The sequence below is a fragment of the Anomaloglossus baeobatrachus genome, chromosome 3 (assembly GCF_048569485.1).
Source record: "Anomaloglossus baeobatrachus isolate aAnoBae1 chromosome 3, aAnoBae1.hap1, whole genome shotgun sequence".
NCBI lineage: Eukaryota > Metazoa > Chordata > Amphibia > Anura > Aromobatidae > Anomaloglossus > Anomaloglossus baeobatrachus.
The window spans coordinates 206793979-206809693 of record NC_134355.1 but is presented as its reverse complement, the minus strand read 5'-3'; positions in this window follow the sequence as shown (position 1 = coordinate 206809693).

The window sequence follows — 15715 nt, the reverse complement described above, 5'->3', positions numbered from 1 at the left end:
TATAGAGCTATAGATAGATATTATAATATAAAAATATATATTATATTATTTTTTTGATCAGTAATATACTTAAGATAATTTATTATTTATATACATGTAATAATTTAGCAACCAGAAAACATTTTTAACATTTTTAGTACCAGAGCAATCTTTATCTAGCCATCTATCTATATCTCATCTATTAAACTCTTGTGTATAAAGGACTCCAGTTTTGTTTGTCATTTTATATATTGGGCATAGTGCATGATAATTATACCATTTGGCTGTTAATATGAACTGACTGTGGTTTTGCATACTTCGGTTTATTGATTCTCTGTATCACATTGTACTGCACCACCTTGTGTCGATTTGTGATTATTATAATGTAGGTAAAGTATTTTAATGAATTCTTCAATAAATTATATTTTAATATTTATGGTCTTGAGTGCACTTTTTGTATATAGGTTTTGTTGATATGGTGCTTGACCATAAATGTAAAATAATTCCTCCCTGAGTTATTTATATAACGTGTAGCTATTTTATGTTATTTTCACCCTTTTACTAGGGTGGTATATGGTTATAGATAGATATAATAAAAAATATATATATATATATATATATATATATATATATATATATATATATATATATATATATATATATATATAATATAATAAATAGAGATATATAATAGAGATATAAATTATATTAGATTTTTACACAGTAAACACATCTATAATGGTCTGGAAAACGTAACAGTTGTTTTAGTTTTTATTTTATAAATCAATACTACACATGAAAATAAGCAACTTTGTAGTAAATATTATCACAGAAATTTGCTTCTTTCTCTGCCAGAATTGATCAGTCAGTCATTCTCAAAATTCTTAATTCTGAGGGAGGTAAAATCTGTATTCAGTGAAGACTTTCCCATTACTGAGATAGGAGATGGCGGCTGTTACTGATGAGTCTATGACGAGAGGAGTTAGATGCAAAGGGAGGAGCTAGAGAGCTAGCTCTGCCCCTCCCCCTCTTTTATCTAGATAGAATCTCATCAGCACAAACTGCCATATCAGTAATGGGAAACTCTTCATTCAATACAGATTTTACCTCCGGATTGACAATTTTGATGGCAGAGAAAGAAGTAAAATTTGTCCGATTTTTAAAATATATTACAAATTTTGCTTTTGTAAATGTGTACTATTGGTATATTAAAAATTAAGACAACAGTTATGCTTTAAATATGCAGATACCTGATAGGTTTTCTGTACAGTATAACTTTGTGTTTTTCAATGTTGGTAATTAGTGATATAAAAATAAATTATTTGGATATGATGAAACTGACATGAATTCTAACTTGAAAGGGTTTTTGCTGACTTTACTTTATGTATGTAAATTTCTTCCGAAGTCCCTGTCCACACCATTAGCAGGTTGTCTATATAACGATCATACCTTCTGATGAGATGTGCAAATAGTTTGGAGTTATCAAGTAAAGATAACTCTTCCCAACTAACTGACAATATTCATGAATGAGGAAGAGCATTTCGCTCCCATACAAAATCCCTATTTCTGCTAGAAAAAAACATTTGTGAAAAGAAATAATTATGGTGTAGAAGAAATTTCACAGCGTTAACCAACACTTTGATTTGAATATTTTATATGACCTGTAGGCATATATGATGACCGACATTGTAAGGCTACATAGTGTGGTATGGAAGTATATAGTGCTACATAACACATTCTAGTCAACGAAACTTTGGTCCATTTAAAATCCCCATATACAGAGACCACATATTTGGTATATTTCATAAAACTGGGCGAATCTTGCACTAATGGATGATGGCAGTGGTCGACCCAGGCTCTGTCTCTAACTCAAAGAGCCTATGCTTGCCTCTATAGGCCTAAAAGGGGAAATATAGTCTTCTGAATGTTTGGAAGCAAATGATACAGTATATTGGCATTTTGGAACAGGTTACCTATAGTTAATCTGCACCAGTCTTACCGAAGGCATCCTTATGAAGAGAAACTTTTGTTAATCTGTATATTTTCTTTTGGAATAGTATCGTTGGATCATTGGCTAATTCTTTGTATACAGCTGTATTTTCCAAACTTATTTAGATTTACGAGATAGTCCAGCATTTAGAACAATAGTACCTTTTATATGCTGGGTCATATCAACAAGTCAAAGTTGTTTCATAGCTCCTGTAGGGCTGTTTTTCTCCAGTAGATAAATTATGATGTAAATAAACTTGTTGGATACTTTTCTCCAAAATGTTGAGAATTGATCCGGTATTTCATGTCTACCATAGTTTTCTGACTGGCAATCCATACTTTTACCCACTAAAATCTATTATTTAATATAGTGACATGCTCCAATGATTCTTATTCTTTTTATAGATGTAGTAAATTCTGTTGCTCTTTGAATGAGAGGAAGGAATTTTTCTCAGTGTATACCATATTATTCTAATCGGATTCATATCACTTTTTGAAAAATGGCATTTGATACTAAGTTAATAGTTAAGTTTTGTGAAAACTTGTCATCCAATATATAGTTTTGAAAACATCAAATTTATTCGGATATTTTGATCAAATCGACTTTTGGGATTCAGAAAAAATTAGCTTGATGGTTCCAGACTGGACGTTCTTTTAGTTGCTTTTCCAATTGGATATCTTCTGATGTTTGTTTTCTCCCATCTCGTTTGCTCCATATTTTTTTGAGAAAGTTTTGCTTGATCGGCTATTGGCAACATTGAGGAATAGGAAAAGTCCTCTGCAGTGGTGAAACAGGAGGTATGTGCAGTAAAGTAAATTCAGAAAAACTGACTCTTCCCTGTGTTGACTCTTTTGAGGGGAATGATTTTTTTTTTCTATTGAATGAAGTTTTTTATTCTTTTGCCAATTGTATACTTTTTCATTTTGCCTTTAGTATCCCATTTGAAGTTTAGTTTTTTTTATATATATCTCTATATCTCTATTATTGAAGTTTCCGTTTTGGCTTTAGTTCATTTTCTGGTGTCCATTTTAGCAACCAGTCTATTTAATAATGTAGCGAAGAAGCGTAACGTTAATACTAAAAAAATGGCTTTGGCTACCAGGTTTTTATAAATGTGGATATCATTGTATTGTTCATGAATGCACATGTGACAACATTTTCATTCCAGAAAAACTGCCAAATCTTTGAACTAACAGATTTCATTAATTCTGATACCTCGCGTTATTTATTTTAGAGACTCTGTAAAATCCCATATGTGTGTTGTACTACAGATCCTTTGAAGGTACGCATCAGGACATACTTTTCGGATGCACATAACTGTAAAGCTATAGGGGTATTTACTGTGGAAAATCATTTTTCTAATGTTCATAAAGGAGATGTTGGAAGTCTTCACTTCACAGGAATAGAAAAAGTTTGCAAACCAATATGGGGGAGGAATCCTAAAAAAACTTCTATGTAGAAAATCTAAATGGAACTTTACTTTGTAGACTCGAGTGCTACACAAATTAAATATTAGATGATATTTAGTAATGCGATTATTAATTCCAGAAGATCTCAAATTACAAATCTATCATCGCATGTTTGTTTTTTTTTTTTAACTGCAATGCAGTTTTTACATAGGTTTTTAGTTCATTTTAATTGCAGGTATTTTCTTTTCTTTTCTGGTAATCACTGGCACTGATTGGATGGCTAAGCAAACCCGCTAATCCGGTTATGTCATTTAAACCGATTCAAACAAACAACATCTATCCTATGAATAAGGAGACATACTGAGAAGCGTAGGCTTGTTTCATCTGTTTGTTTTGTTGGTTTTTTTTTTGTTTTTTTTTTGTGTGCATTTAACTACTGGATGGATTTTTATTTGTATACAATAAATGTAACAACTTATCTTTTACGCAGCCCTCCTTGATGGATAGTCTCTTTACTTACCAGTGTTATTTCTTTACGTATGATAAATAATGTCACAATTTAAGGCTACATTCACACGACTATCCCGTTTTTGCGGTCCGCAAAAAAAAAGGTCCTGTTTTTTCACGGATGCATCCGTGTGACATCCGTTCAATTTCATATATGGTCCATGTGTTATCCGTGTGCCTTCCGGTTTTTTTTGGACCGCAAAAAATACAGAAGCTGAGAGGGAGGGATAGATAATAGATGATAGATGGATAAGAAAGACCTATATAATGTCCCACTCCCCTGCATCTTGTATCCTGTACTGTATTTCATGTGGCACTAAAGAGTGCTTGGCCTTGAATGTAGGCAAAAAAATAAATTTAAAAAACCCAACATGAGGTCCCCCCTATCTTTTTTGTTGCCAGCTAGGTTAAATCGGACAGCTGCAGCCTCCAGACCACAGCTGGCAGCTTCACCTTGGCTGGTAATCCAAAACAGAGGGCACTCCACGCTGTTATTTTAAGTTTAAATAATTTAAAACAAAAAATGTTGGGTCCCCTCAAATTGGAACCCCAGCCAAGGTAAAGCAAACAGCTGTAGTCTGGTATTCTCAGACTAGGAAAGTCCATGGTTATTGGACTCTCCCCAGCCTAAAAATAGGCCGCAGCCGCCCCAGAAGTGGCGCATCCATTAGATGCGCCAAATCAGGCACTTAGCCCCTAGCTCATCCCGTTGCCCTGATGCGGTGGCAAACTGGGTAATATATGGGGTTGATACCAGCTGTGTAATGTCACGGTATCTGTCAGATACCCAACATCACAAACCCAGTCAGTAATGCATTTTTTTATTTATTTATTTATTATTTGAAAAAACCTTCCCTTTTTCACCAGTTTATTGGACAGAACAATCAATTCCGGATCCGGCGTAATGCAAAAAGGGGGTCACATGATGATCCATACCTTCCTCACTGTCCCAGTCAATAAAGAGCAGAATGTTCCCCATTTAGATGGAAGAGCAGTGTAGTGACCTAAGCTAAAAATCAATAGGTCAGGCCATGTCACTGCAGGGGATGACGACTGCTGCCATCAAGAGGTTAGCTCAGATAATTACCTGCGATGATCGCTTCACCCCTGACGTCAGTGCTCGTCACTGACTTCCATTATCTGCTGCATTTACAGCGAAGTATTGCGGGAGTCCGTGACGTTACCGCTAATCAGTCTCGGGCCACTCGCTAGACTTGATATGAGAATGCAGCCGGCATGAAAGTCAGTGACAAGCGCTGATGTCAGAAGTGCAGCGGAAATAATCACAGTAGGTAATGAACTTTGCTAACCACCTGATATCGGCGTTCGTCATCTGGCAGCTGCTGATGCTGCTGTGCGGGCAGATGCTGACACACTGCAGTGCGAGCTGGCACGGGAGCGGGACACAGACTGCAGGAGCACCCGACGGAACTGCTTCCGTGCGGCTTTTGGGGATTTTGCGAATCCATTGACTTGTATTGAGTCACAGTCCGTTATTATGGAACAGAATAGGACATGTTCCATAATAACGGAACGGACATACGGCATCCAATGTTTTTTTTTTTTGTTTGTTTTTTTTGTAGGATCAGATGTACAGAGAAGTGCTTCCGTGCGCCATCCGATCCTATACAAAAGACATTGAAAAGATGGTCCTGTCAGTAGATCCGCAAAAAAAACAGGAACTGAAAAGGACCGTCGGAACAGTCGTCTGAATGAGCCCTTACTACTCACTTCCTTCTGTAGTCAGCAGAATCAGTAAAACATTCAGTAGCTTTGAGCAGTGAAGAGTGCAGCAGCTATAATGTTTGTCATCTGACTGCTATGCTGTGCATATGCAAGTGAGCTCTTGTCAACTCAGAGCTGGCCACCAGTATTACCTCAGCACCAAACATACAGCTGGCAAGACACCCTGAAATAATGCTTCATCACCTCTATGACAACAAACACCTCAATAAACAAGGAGTCAGCCATCTAGCAAAAGAGCTAAAGGACATGGTTCTAAACAGATCTCCAAGACCACAAGCAAGACACCCACCAAACAGATGGCAGCCCACAGAGACCCCCGGAGAGAGCCCACAGAGATGGCAGATATACACGAGACCACATGTCCCAAAATGGCAATACAAAGCAACAGAGGGCAGCAACATGGCAGAAATAAGGACATTGCTCAACACATTGTGCAGCAAACTCTTGGGACACTACTAAAATATGCCACCCAAACCCGCCACTAAATCCGGTTATGTCCTATGAAAATCTATCCTTCCTCATTATAAGGTATATCAACTAAATATGGCATCCTTAGTTAGCAGCAGCTAAAACATTCAAGGATTAAATGCCTCAGCTTTTGGGTCCAAGATAAATGACCCAGACTTTAAACAAAGGCTAAAGAACATTGACATCCAGATCCTCCTGGAGACATGGGCCCGGGCAGAGGAGGAATCTCTCGCACCCATGGGATACAAGAAATTTTCTGTCTCCGCCCAGAAAAACAAGAACACTAAACACGGCCGCTGCTCAGGCGGCATACTAATATGGTACAAGGAGGAGATTATTATTATTATTATTATTTATTTATAGAGGACCATTGATTCCATGGTGCTGTACATGAGAAGGGGGTTACATATACAGAACACATATACAAGTTACAATAGACACACTAGTACAGAGGGAAGAGGGCCCTGCCCTTGCGGGCTTACATTCTAAAGGATTTTGGGGAGGAGACAGTAGGTGAGGGGGGGGGGTCGGGCGGCAACTCCGCACGGTGGTCGGGCGGCAGCTCCGCACGGTGGTGAAGCAGTGATGTCATTGAAGGTTATAGGCATTTCTGAACAGATGAGTCTTTAGGTTCCGTTTGAAGTTTGCAAGTGTAGTAGATGGTCTGACGTGTTGAGGCAGCGAGTTCCAGAAGACTGGGGATGTTCGGGAGAAGTCTTGGAGGCGGTTGCATGAGGAGCGAATGAGAGCGGAGGAGAGAAGGAGATCTTGGGAGGATCGGAGATTACGTTTTGGAGTGTAGCGAGAGATTAGTTCAGAGATATATGGAGGAGACAATTTGTGGATGGCTTTGTAGGTCAGTATTAGTAGTTTGAATTGGATACGATGGAAGATTGGGAGCCAGTGAAGGGACATGCAGAGAGGAGAAGCAGGGTGGTAGTGAGGCGAGAGGTGGATCAGTCGGGCAGCAGAATTAAGGATGGACTGGAGAGGGGCGAGCGTGTTAGCAGGGAGACCACAGAGGAGGATGTTGCAGTAGTCGAGGCGGGAGATTATGAGAGCATGCACTAGCATTTTTGTAGATTGAGAATTGAGGAAGGGACGGATTCAGGAAATATTTTTGAGTTGAAGACAACAGGAGGTGGTGAGGGATTGAATCTGTGGTATGAAGGACAAGGCAGAGTATGAAGGACAAGGCAGAGTCAAAGGTCACTCCAAGGCACCGAACTTTGGGTGCTGGGGAGAGTGTGATGTTATTTATTGTAATAGATAGATCAGGTAGAGAGTGTAGGTGAGATGGAGGAAAGATGATCAGTTCGGTTTTGGCCACATTGAGCTTTAGGAAGTGAGAGGAGAAGAAGGAAGATATAGCAGATAGGCACTCTGGGATTCTGGACAGCAGAGATGTGACATCTGGGCCAGAGAGGAAGATCTGAGTGTCATCGGCATATAGGTGGTACTGGAAACCATGGGACTTTATGAGTTGTCCCAGGCCAAATGTATAGATAGAAAAAAGTAAGGGTCCCAGGACAGAGCCTTGAGGGACACCAACAGAGAGAGGACGGGATGAAGAGGTTGTGTGGGAGTGGGAGACACTAAAAGTGCGGTTGGAGAGGTATGAAGAGATCCAAGAGAGGGCGAGGTCTCTGACACCAAGGGAAGAGAGGATCTGTAGTAGGAGGGAGTGGTCAACAGTATCAAAAGCTGAGGATAGGTCTAGAAGTAGGAGTATAGAGAAGTGGTTGTTAGCTTTGGCAGTAAGTAAGTCATTTGTGATTTTAGTCAGGGCAGTTTCAGTGGAATGATGTGGACGGAAGCCGGACGGTAGGTTGTCAAAGTGAGAGTTAGAGGAGAGGTGGGAGGAAATTTCAGCATGGACGTGCTGTTCCAGGAGTTTTGAGGCGAATGGGAGTAGCAATATGGGGCGATAGCTGGCAGCAGAGGTTGGGTCGAGGGAAGGTTTCTTTAGGATGGGTGTGACTGTTGCATGTTTAAAGGCAGAAGGGAAGGTACCAGTTGTTAAAGATAGGTTGAAGAGATGGGTTAAGGCTGGAATTAGGATAGTGGTGAGGTTGGGGAGGAGGTGGGTTGGTATGGGATCAAGTGCGCAGGTGGTGAGGTGTGCTTTTGAGAGAAGATGTGCAAGCTCTTTTTTGGTGATAGTGGAGAGGAAGTTTATGGGGGAGGAGCAGTGGTTTGTTATATGAAGGGGTTGTGGTGGTTGAGCAGAAAAGACTTGTCTGGTTTGGTCGATCTTTTCTTTGAAATATGTGGCAAATTCTTCTGCGGAGATGAGGGAGGTTGGAGGGGGCAGCGGTGGGCGAAGGAGGGAGTTAAAAGTATTGAATAACTGTTTGGGGTTGTGTGTTTAAAGAGGATATGAGGTTTCGGAAGTATTTCTGTTTAGCCGAGGTAAGGGCCAAGCGAAATGTGTGAATTCCATTTTTGAATGTGGGGAAGTCTTCCTGGGAGTGCGTTTTCTTCCAGCGCCGCTCTGCAGCCCTAGACACTTGCCGTAGTTTTTTAGTGAGGCTGTTGTGCCAGGGCTGTCTATTGATTTGTCTCCCTCTGCCATGCACAAGAGGAGCAACTGAATCAATAGCTGATGTGAGAGTGGCGTTGTAGAAAGTGGTGGCACTGTTTGTGTCGTGGACTGAAGATATGGAGGACAGTGGTAGGATAGAGTCAGAAAGGGTGTGTTTGTTGACGTGTGCAAGGTTTCTGCGAAGGTGTGATACGTGCTGGACAGGAGGGGCAGGTGAGGAGGACAGAGCAGAGAAGGTCAATAGATGGTGGTCAGATCAGGGGAAAGGGGAGGTAGTGAGGTTAGATAGAGAGCAGAGACGGGTGAAGATAAGGTCTAATGTGTGTCCATCTTTATGGGTGGCAGAGGTGGACCACTGAGATAGACCAAAAGATGAAGCAAGGGAGAGTAGTTTGGAGGCTGCTGACTGGTGGGTGTCAGTGGGGATGTTGAAGTCACCCATGATAGTGGGAATGTCAGCAGAGAGAAAGTGTAGAAGCCAGGCAGAGAACTGGTCGATAAAGGAAGTGGTAGGGCCTGGGGGTCTGTATATGACGGCCACTTGGAGGTTGGAAGGAGAATAGATGTGGACAGAGTGCACTTCAAAGGAAGGCAGGACAAGGGAGGGTAGAGGTGGGATTGGATTAAAGCTGCAGCTGTTAGAAAGAAGGAGGCCCACTCCTCCACCTTGTCTATTGCCAGGGCGAGGAGTGTGGGTAAAGTGAAGGCCACCGTAGCATAGTGCAGCAGGGGAGGCAGTGTTGGATGGTGTCAGCCATGTTTCAGTGATGCCCAGAAAGGATAGGTTGCTAGAGGTAAAGAGGTCGTGAATGATGTGCAGTTTGTTGCAGACCAAACGGGCATTCCACAGCGCTCCAGAGAGAAGGTGCGGCGGAGTGGGTGAGAGGGGAATGGGTTTTATATTGGAGAGGTTGCGGTAGTTACTAGTAAGTGTGGAGCGATATGGGGGTGGTAGAGAGGAGTGTCCCATCTGGGGGGGTCCAGGATTGGGAGATATGTCATCAGCAGTGAGGAGGAGTAGAGAAAGGGAGAGCAGGTGGGAGAAGGAGAGTGGACGGCATGGTCTGCGTGTTAAGAGAGACCTGAGATTTAGGAGCAGGTCAGCAGATGAGGACAGGTGGGGAGGTAAAAGGGAAGGGGAGATAAGTATTTGTTTGAGTGATGGCATTTGGGGATAGCGAAGGAGAGTGAGGAGGAGTGGAGCAAAGATTGTGAGGGCATAGGTGAACATGGTGAGGATAAGGTTTACATATGGGAATATGAGTAAGTTTGTAGGAAACAAATGCAGGTGACAGACACACAGTAATAGAGGTAATGGTCACCTTCTGGGACATTTCTGGTATATTTCTGACACTTATGAGGCACTTAACCAGAGGCACGCACACAGACCACGGTCATAGACCTAGTGCAGTACTTATATACATGTCTCATTGACCCAGATGAACATCAGCTGACCAGCAGGGGTGAGGCACATGAAAGAATTACAAACAGGTAGGAACCACTCAAAGAAGAAAAAAGGAAAAAAAAATAAAATACAGGCAGGATTTAACTAATTATACAACAGGAAAACAGCAGTTTAGCATACCAAAAGCAAAGGGACTTTAAATGTATATGCAGGTGAGGAGATTAAAGTCAAAGCAGGAAATTCGGATGCATAGAACAACTGGACTGGAGATCCAAGAACATATCAAGGCAATAAAAAGAGGAGAAAGCCATATTTGGATGAGGATAAGTAGCTCCATCCTCACCTGGCAGCAGGACATCTACCGCTGCGCAACCTACATACCTCCATCAGAATCCCCATACTTTAAGTTAGACATCTACGAGGAACTTCAGAGGGAGGCTGCCCAATTCCAGTCCAAAGGTAAGGTGCTCATCTGTGGAGACCTGAACGCCAGGACAGGTACAGAGAAGGACTACCTGTCACCTGACGGAAACACATATGTCTGGGAGATGAGCCCCCCTACATAGACTCAGTACAGACAACAAGAAACAGCTATGACCGAGTGGTGAATAAAAGCGGCAGAAAACTGCTGAACCTGTGCCGGAGCTTGGGGCTGTATATACTGAAAGGGCGCACCAGGGGTGACTTATTAGGGAAATTTACACTAAACTCCCACATGGGCAGCAGTGTAGTGGATTATGCCATAACAGACATAGACACAGCAAACATAAATGCCTTGTGAGATAGTGGGTCCATTGATATGTGACGGACGGTACATATCTCCCAGAATGCGTACAGAAACATATTAGAGCCCTACATCGTGGTCAGTCCAGTAACCTCCAGGCTGGGTTATGTAGGTGGCTCATGGCCACAGTTCTTGTTTAAAAGCTCTTTGCAAAGGCCTGGGTAGGGCAGAGTTGCTTTTGTAAGCTGCAGAACAAGAAGCTGAGAGGAGTTCAGACCCGTGTGGTGTGATAACACAGGTCTGTGGGGGATCCCTGAAAAGCAGTACGGGGTACAGTAAGACCGACTTCTACGGCAGCGGGTACCTGTGTGACGTGGTAACCTATGGACTGTATATAGCCTGGATGTATCCTGAAGGACGTATATTCCTGTGCAGCAGCGGTAAATAAACTGATGTTGATTGGACTTTTTGGGTCACTGCCTCTTTGTCGTCCTGGGGGACCCCCACCCCACTACATTATGGTGGAGAATGCGGGCATTGAGACTTGAGGCATACCCCACCGCTGCATGTCAATAATCAAGCCTGCTACGGTATAAACCCGCTGACAACATGGAGGAGCTTCTGCGGCAGCTGGTACTCACTCAGCAGAAACAACAGGAGCAACTTGGTCTGTTCCAGCAGCAACACCAGGAATCCCAGCGGAAGCACCAGGAATCCCAGCGGAAGCACCAGGAATCCCAGCGGCAGCATCAGGAGACACAGCGGCAACACCAGGAATTCCAGCGGCAGCATCAGGAAACCCAGCGACAACAACAGGAGGCGAACACATTGCTACGGCAGCAGATTGCGGCCCTGCGTGAGACGGCGCCAGCAACTGCCTCCGACCGACGGGTACCCCGGGACAGGGTTCGCTCTGCCCTACGGAAGCTAAGCCTGGGGGATGACGTGGAGGTCTTCCTTACGGTATTCGAGCGCACAGCGGAGCGGGAAAAACTGCCAGCAGATCAGTGGGCGGAAGTGGTGACTCCGTTCCTGATTGGGGACGCCCAGAAAGCCTGCTTTGACCTCAGCCAGGAGGATGCCCTGGACTACGAGAAACTGAAAGGTGAGATCCTTGCCCGTCTGGGGGTCAATACCTACGTGCGGGCTCAGCGGGTATTTTCCTGGACCTATGTGGAGACCTGTCCGGCCAGGTCTCAGGCATATGACCTACTTCAATTGGTAAAAAAGTGGTTACAGCCGGAGGTGTTGTCTCCAGCCCAGATGGTGGAAAGGGTGGTGGTCGACCGGTTGGTGCGGACTCTGCCGGTCGCTATACAACGCTGGGTGGGGCAAGGGGACCCGGGTAACCTGGATCAGGTGGTGAGTCTAGTTGAGCGATATAACGCCACCCAGGACTTTATACGAGACTCTGCCCCAGGGCGTCAGGCCCGGTGGCCACAGGACCCTGGCCGAGAGACACGTACGGCGCAGGTGAACAACAAAAACCAAACCCATACTGAGGGGGTAACCTGCACTGAGAGTGGCAAAAGACTAGTCCCCCCAAGAATGGGAACAAAAACTGGTGGGGCCACCGCTATGAAGTGCTGGAGATGGCAAGGGCCCGGCCATATCGCCGCTTATTGCCCTTTGATTACGGAGGCCATGGATTGTGGGTACACACGCCGAATGTCTATGTATGCTAATACGGTGTGTGCTGCACGCCCTATTCTTGAACCTCCTCTTTGTCATGTGTATATAAATGGACATCAGGCAGAGGCCCTGTTGGACTCGGGCAGTATAGTGACCCTCGTACATGGGTCGCTGGTATCGGGGTTGGAGTCCACGAAGAGGGAGGTTGGGATTGTATGTATACATGGGGAGCTCCGCAAATATCCAACAGCAGAGATATGCCTCTCCACTCCGTGCGGAGACATGACACATGTGGTAGGAGTGGTGACAACTCTACCATACGGGGTAGTGCTGGGAAGAGATTTTCCGTTGTTCTGGTGCTTGTGGGAGAGAAATAGCACGTCTTCCCAAGCAAGAATGGGTTCGGGTGCAGAGCCCGATGATCCCGAGGCGGGAATACCTGCTGTAGGGATCACCGACCTTGGGACAGGGGGAGAACCTGACCGGGGTCCCCTAGAAGTATTGGCGGGAGACAGCGAAGAGACCGTAGCGATCCCGGAGCTGGACACGTCCTGGGAGGTCTTCGGGACGGCACAGCTGAGGGATCCTACCCTCTCCCAGGCGTGGGGTAACTTAAGAGGTGAATGGGGTGGCCCAACAACCAGGGGCAGAAGCTGTCTTTCCCCGTATGGCGGTTTATAATGATTTACTCTACCGAATAGAAAAAATCAGGGAAGAGATAGTAGAACAATTGGTAGTGCCCCAATCCCACCATCGGGCAGTGCTTAGCATGGCTCACACACACCCCCTGGGGGGGCACTTAGGGGTTACCAAGACACAAGAGCGTATTTTACAGAGGTTCTTCTGGCCGGGAGTGTACGCAGAAGTACGGAAATTCTGTGAATCTTGCCCGGACTGCCAGCTGACCTCGCCCATTGCAAGTTTCCGGAGTCCATTGGTGCCTCTCCCTATTATAGAGGAACCTTTTGAACGAATTGCAATGGATCTGGTAGGACCCCTGGTAAAATCCGCGCGCGGTCACCAACACATTTTGGTGGTTGTAGATTACGCCACCAGAGGAATCCAGAGGCCATTCCGCTGCGCCATACCTCTGCTAAGCTTATTGCCTGGGAGTTGTTTTCCATGTTTTGTCATCTTGGGCTACCAAAAGAGATCCTTACTGACCAGGGGACCCCGTTTATGTCCAAGGTGACAAAGGAATTATGTAAATTGTTGAAAATAAAGCACCTGCGCACAATCGGTGTATCATCCGCAAACCGATGGGCTGGTCGAGCGGTGTAACAAAACCCTTAAGTCCATGCTTAAAAAGGTGGTTGCCAAGAACGGGAGGGACTGGGACATGCTGTTGCCCTATCTTATGTTTGCGCTCCGAGAAGTACCGCAGGCGTCCACGGGGTTTTCACCATTTGAGTTGCTTATGGCAGACACCCTAGGGGCTTGCTGGACGTAGCCAAGGAAACATGGGAACAGGAGCCCACCCCATATAAAAGTGTGATTGAACACGTGGCTCTAATGCAGGACCGCATTGCAGCGGTTTTGCCTATCGTAAAAGAACATTTAACAAGGGCACAAGGGGCACAAAGGCGCACTTATAACACACGAGCCATCCTCAGATCTTTTAATGTAGGGTATCAGGTCTTGGTTTTGGTGCCCACGGCCGAGAGTAAACTGTTGGCCAAATGGCAGGGGCCGTATGAGGTTCAGGAAAAGGTGGGGGAGGTGAACTACCGAATATATCAGCCGGGGAGGAGGAAGCCGGAACAAGTGTATCATGTTAACTTGCTTAAAGCCTGGAAAGACCGTGACTGTATAGTGACGGGAGTAACACCGGTGGGGCCCTGTGGGGATCCTGTAGTGCCTCTCATCCTGGGACCCGAAGAGGGGATACACCTAGGCGACACCCTCACTAAACCGCAGCGTCGTGAAGTTCGGAAGTTAGTACAGCAGAACTCGGATGTGTTTTCCGAGTTACCCGGCCGTACTTCGGTTATCCAACATGACATTGTCACCGAGCCTCGGGTAAAGGTGCATATGAAACCGTACCGGGTGCCCGAGGCCCGGAGACAAGCCATTGCAGCAGAGGTGAAACAGATGCTTACTCTAGGGGTGATCGAGGAGTCAGAGTGACTGGGCTAGTCCCATTGTGCTGATTCCAAAACCCGACGGGTCGCTACGTTTCTGCAATGACTTCAGGAGATTGAATGAGGTTTCCAAATTCGACCTTTACCCTATGCCCCGGGTGGAAGAACTTATTGAACGGTTGGGAAAGGCTCAATATTTCACGACGCTTGACCTTACCAAAGGCTATTGGCAGGTGCCGCTGACAGTCAGCCAAGGAAAAAACGGCCTTTATTACACCAGAGGGGCTCTATCACTATGTTGTCTTGCCTTTCGGTTTACATGGAGCCCCGGCTACTTTAGAAAGACTGATGGACATAGTGTTGGAACCCCATCAGAAGTACGCATCCGCCTATCTAGATGACATAATCATCTTCAGTACCAATTGGCAGACCCACTTGTCCCAGGTCCAGGCCGTCGTTAACTCCCTGCAGGCGGCAGGATTGACCGCAAACCCAAAAAAATGTGCAATCGGTCTGGAGGAAGCCCGCTATTTGGGGTACGTGATTGGCCGAGGGGTGATCAAATCTCAAGTAAATAAAATAGAGGCCATCCAAAAGTGGCCCAGACCAGTGTCCACTAAACAGGTGAGAGCGTTCCTCGGCATTGTTGGGTATTACCGGCGATTTATACCGGACTTTGCCGGGAGAACAGCAGCTTTGACTGATCTGTTGAAGGGCAAGAAGGCGGCTATGGTATGCTGGACCCCTCAGGATGAGGAAGCGTTTCAGTCCATGAAGACTGCCTTGTGTGGTCAACCGGTCCTCATTAGCCCCGATTTCGGTAACACGTTCCTTGTGCAAACAGATGCCTCTGAGGTGGGTCTGGGTGCCGTACTCTCGCAAGAGGTGAACGGAACTGAGCATCCGGTTACCTATTTGAGCCGGAAACTTACCCCGGCGGAAAAGAATTATAGCGTAGTGGAGAAGGAGTGCTTGGCTATTAAAAGGGCCTTTGAGTCCCTGCGCTATTATTTGCTCGGGCGACAGTTTCGGTTGGTGACGGACCATGCGCCCCTCGTCTGGATGAGAATTGCGAAGGAACGGAATGCCCTGGTCACCCGCTGGTTCCTGTCCGTTCAGAATTTCAGTTCTACGGTGGAACATCGGGCCGGTTCGTCCCAGGGCAATGCCGATGCCCTGTCTCGGGCGGCCTATTTGGGAGCGTCCGTTCATCCCCTCGGGTTTGAACG